This window comes from Trichechus manatus, unplaced genomic scaffold (assembly GCF_000243295.1).
Source record: "Trichechus manatus latirostris isolate Lorelei unplaced genomic scaffold, TriManLat1.0 scaffold00033, whole genome shotgun sequence".
Lineage (NCBI taxonomy): Eukaryota > Metazoa > Chordata > Mammalia > Sirenia > Trichechidae > Trichechus > Trichechus manatus.
In genome coordinates this window covers 14,693,001-14,698,226 of record NW_004443969.1, presented here as the reverse complement: position 1 = coordinate 14,698,226, position 5,226 = coordinate 14,693,001, and the positions used below count along the sequence as shown (strand labels likewise).

General features: G+C 36.4%; 1 pseudogene; it reads left to right on the top strand.

The window, feature by feature from the left end:
• The first annotated feature begins 1,196 nt into the window (after nt 1-1,196).
• LOC111820313 (uncharacterized) lies at nt 1,197-1,295 on the top strand (annotated as a pseudogene).
• Nucleotides 1,296-5,226: the final 3,931 nt, after the last annotated feature.

Below are 5,226 nucleotides of genomic sequence, written 5' to 3'. Positions count from 1 at the left end.
ATTATGAAGAATGGGAATTCCAGAACACTTAATTGTGCTTATGAGGACCCTGTACACAGATCAAGAGGCAGTTGTTCAGACAGAACAACTGGATACTGAGTGGTTTAAAGTCAGGAAAGGTGTGTGTTAGGGTTGCATCCTTTCACCATACCTATTCAATCTGTATGCTGAGCAAACAATTCAAGAAGCTGGACTATATGAAGAAGACTGGGGCATCAGGATTGGAGGAAGACTCATTAACAATCTGCGATATGCAGGTGACACAACCTTGCATGCTGAAAGTGAAGAGAACTTGAAGCACTTACTGGTGAAGATCAAAGACCACAGCCTTCAATATGGATTACACCTCAAGATAAAGAAAACAAAAATCCTCACAACTGGACCAATGAGCAACATCATGATAATGGAGAAAAGATTGAAGTTGTCAAGGATTTCATTTTGCTTGGATTACAATCAACACCCATGGAAGCAGCAGTCAGGAAATCAAAAGACGCATTGCATTGGGCAAATCTGCATCAAAAGACCTGTTTAAAGTGTTGAAAAGCAAAGATACCACCTTGAAGAATAAGGTGTGCCTGACCCAAGCCATGATATTTTCAACTGCATCATATGCGTGCAAAAGCTGGATGATGAATACGGAAGACCCAAGTAGAATTGGTGCATTTGAATAGTGGTGTTGGAGAGGAAAGTGAATATACCATGGACTTCCAAAAGAAGGAACAAATCTGTCTTGGAAGAAGTACAACCAGAATGCTCCTTAGAAGGAAGGATGGCGAGACGACATCTTACATGCTTTGGAAATGTTGTCAGGAGGGACCAGTCCCTGGAGAAGAACATCATGCTTGGTAAAGTAGAGCGTCAGCAAAAAAGAAGAAGACCCTCAGTGACATGGATTGATACAGTGGCTGCAACAATGAGCTCAAGCATAACAATGATTGTGGGCATGGCACAGGCACAGGACTGGGCAGTGTTTCATTCTGTGGTGCATAGGGTCGATATGAGTAGGAAGGGACTTGAGGGCACCTAACAACAACAACCGGCAATGAATGAAGGTTCAATTTTTCCATATCTTCACCATTACCTGTCATTGTCCTTTTTTTTTTTAATCATAGCCATCCTAGTGAGTGTGAGTTGATATCTCAGTATGGTTTTGATTTGAATTCCCCTAATGGCTAATGCTTTGGAACCCATAGATTCGCTTTGGCAGCACTATACTAAAATTAGAAAGATAAAGAGAAGTTAGCATGGCCCTTCACAAGCATGACATGCAAATTTGTGAAGCATTCCTTTTTTTTTGTTTTTTCAGGATCCCTGGTTGCACAGTGGTTAAGCACTCAGTTGCTAACCAAAGATCGGCAGTTTGAACCCACCAGCTGCTCCTCTGGAGAAAGATGTAGCAGTCTGCTTCCATAAAGATTATAGCCTTGAAAACCTTATGGGGCAGTTATACTCTGTCTTAAAGGGGCAGTTCAAATCCACCAGGTGCTCCTTGGAAACTCTATGGGGCAGTTCTACTCTGTCCTATAGGGTCACTATGAGTAGGAATCGACTCAACAGCAACAGGTTTGGTTTTTTTGCTTTTAGGATCGTTATGAATCAGAATGGACTTGACAGGAATGGGTTTGGTTTTTGTGATGGCTAATGACGTTAAACATCTTTTCATGTGCTTCTTGGCCGTGGAATCAGCTTTGTTTTTGATTTTCATTGTCACTTAAAATAATATCCAAAAAAATAAAAAAATAAATGACTGAGGATGAAGGAAAAGGGTAGATGAGAATGTGACAAAGTCAGAGTTAATATTAACTCACAGAAAGTCATACCATGAGATCCTGAAAAATAGTTCATGGCTCTAAGCATCCTTACGGTCAAGGCAAAGAAAGACATTGCTACCTGATTCACAGTATCTTTTTAAGAAAATCATTTGTTCAGGGGAAACTGAAGTTTTCCTGAAGTTTAGACCTGAGTCCTATACTTAAACAGAATTACCTAACTTGAAGCTTGTTGATTCTAGATACAGTAAGATATTTTGTAGTGTTTTTTCTCATGATGAATATAAGATAGGCAAGATGACAAAGTATAAGTTACTTAAAATTTAGTCCAGTTGTATTCTGAATTACATTCTTACCTTTGATAAATTGAACTACCTAGAGAAACCATTTTCACATGGTATTCCACAGGGTCCAAGAGAACCTTGGAAGTGTCTCAGGGTCTTCTTTCAAGAAAGTGGGGCTTTGAGCTAATGAAGAGGATGGAATAAGGGCAGGAATTGCTTTGGTTCTGTGTAATATTCATTTTTAAGAAAGGTTTCTAGTCTTATTAAAAATATTTGGAAAATCACTATTCTAAAAAAATAGACTATATTGCTTTTCGAAATCATTAATACATTTTTGTCAAAGTCATTTTCGTTTTTTGATACAAAACAACAGTAAAAAGTTTAGAGTTTTTGTGTATAAGTACCTGAGATTCAGATAGCCTTTAGTGTTAATTCAAATCAAAGGCATATGTTCTCCCAATCAATTTGGCAGTGGACAAAGTTAATGCCATCTTAGAAAATCAAATCCCTTATCCTAAATACATTTCAAACCCATGAGATGGCATTTTTCACAACTGAAGTCATATTCTGAGATCAAAAAGATGTAGATTTTTTAAAAAAAAGCTCTATAAATTTTAGAAAAGGAGACTAATGTCCAATCATTTATTACTATTTGATGAACAAAAGCTGCTTTGTAGACTGAGAAATTGAGAAATTGATGGTCTGCTTTTGAAAGATCCATTAATGCAGTTTTCTGTTTTTTTGTTTTTGTTTTTTTAATTTAAACTACTGATAAAAGTGTCAATATGAAAGACAAAAGGAAAAGTACTATGTTGGTATATATTTTAATACTATTTTCAAAACTATTTGCATTTTGTTTTATATTAAATATCGATAAACATCCTTTTAATGGCTCTATGATATGCTATTCCACGACTATAACATAATTTATTTACTATTCTCTATTTTGTGAAATTAAACTTTTACCATTTTTAAATGTTTATAAAATGCCATTTATGGACTTCTAAAAAAAATCTGAGTGTTTTTATGTTCCTGATTGTTTTCTTGGAATTCCTTCCTTAAAAATACTATAAAAAAAATAAACATTTTTAAAGTCAATCATACATATCATTAAACTAACTTTACACTAGCTGTGTTTATGGATTCTCACCTTACTACATATTCACCAGACTCAGTGTTATAATATTGTTTTAATTTGCATCTTGATGTTTACAAGTGAGGTTTAACTTTTTTTTTAATTATATCATTCAGTTCTATGTCTTCTGTGAATTGCTGTTCATTTCATTTATTAATTTATCTATTGGAGTCTTAATGTTCATCTCTTTTATGAGTTTTTGATTGTTGTAAATACTAATTTTAAAATTAAAGGAAAGTTTCCTTTTTAAGTGAATGAAGTGACGTCTTCAAGGTGCCCTGTTTGACTTAGGTTTGAAAGGGATATAATCATGAGGTTTCCATGTCATCCTCAGACATGGTAAGTTTTAAAACTTTTACATTTTCACGGATTAACACCTAGATTAAGAGAATATTTTGAGCTCTTTCTCTATAACCTTCCAATTTCACTAACAAAAGTATGAAAGATACAGAGTAATGAATATATTTAACATGATCATAATCATTGTGGAATGTATGTGGCGTTGTTGTTAGTTGCCAGCCAGTGGGCTCAAGGTTGGTGTTCTGGACTGAATTGTGTGTTCTAAAAACATGTGTTATAAATCCTAACGCCTATACCTGTGGATATAATCTCATTTGGGAGCAGGATTTTTTTATGTTAGTGAGGCCATATTAGTGTAGAGTGTGTCTTAAACCTAACCAGTTTTGTGATACAAAAGGAGCAGATTAGGCACAGAAGCAAGTCAGGCACGAATGGGGGAAAGATAGATACCATGTGAGAGATTTCCCAAGGAATGCCTGGAACAATGCTAGAGAAACTGAGATAAGGGTTTTCCCCTAGAGCAGACAGAGAAAACTTTCCCTCTACAGCATCCCCTATAGAGTTGGTAAAGTAGAGAGTCCCAAAGACGAGGGTAACCCTCAATAAGATAGATTGACACAGTTGCCAAAATAATGGACTCAAACATATCAACAATCATAAAGGCAGGGCAGGAATTGGTAACATTTTGTTCTGTTATACATAAGGTCTCTATGAGTTGAACTGACATCAACAAAAACATTGATTAAAATAAAGCTTTAGCTGTGAATGGGAGGGCTCAGCTATCAGCATCATTTCCATAGGCAGGAATTGTGAATTTTACCAATCTTCTATTATTCAGTTATATGTCCCTAGGTAGTACAAATGGTTAATGCATTCAACTGCTAACCTAAAGGTTGGAGATTCAGATCCACCCAGAGCTGCCTTGGAATAAAGGTCTTGAAATCTACTTACAAAAAATCAACCAGGGAGAACTGTTTGGAGTGCAATTCTACTGCCACATATGGGGTCGCCATGGGTCCTAGTCAATTCGACAGCAACTGGTTGAACTGGTTGATTACTGGTATCATTCAGGTAGAGTTCTTCTTCATAAAACATGGGGCACCGGGGGAGGGGAGGTGGGGTATAGGACAGGAGCTCATATTACTTTATGATCACTGAGGATTTTCTACCTAGAACTAGAGCTACTTAGACCATTGTTTTGAAACTTCAGCTTACATTGACATTGTCCAGCTGGTCTTAATTTATTTCAAGTGAAGCTGGCCCTTTGAAAGAATTGCTTTCAAAAGCAAAGGATTAATTATATTAGCAATTCTAGAACTGCTACCTTCTACATCAATGAATCTGTTTGGCTTGATTATTTTAACAAGACTTTCTTCATTTACATAACTTTCCCCTTTCTGCAGTTAATCCAATTACCTTATTTTCTTGTTTAATGACTTTGTTAATAGGTACATCATTTATAATCCATGAAACCGATTTCCCTGTCGCAGCGGCGACGGTAATTGGGAAGGCGAAGACAGTAACCAACTGCACAACTCTTACAGAGAAGTTGGGCCAGGAGGGTCACTCTGAGGAGTCGACCCCCACCTCTGTCCCAGGCATTTATTTATAATAGATACAGCAAGCAATAAAGCAGATCACAAGACAGTGAGTTTTCAGGTGGATAACAATCAGTTTTGGTTAAGGGGAAAGGAATTTGAGTATGTATATGGCAAGTAATAAAACAGATCACAAGACA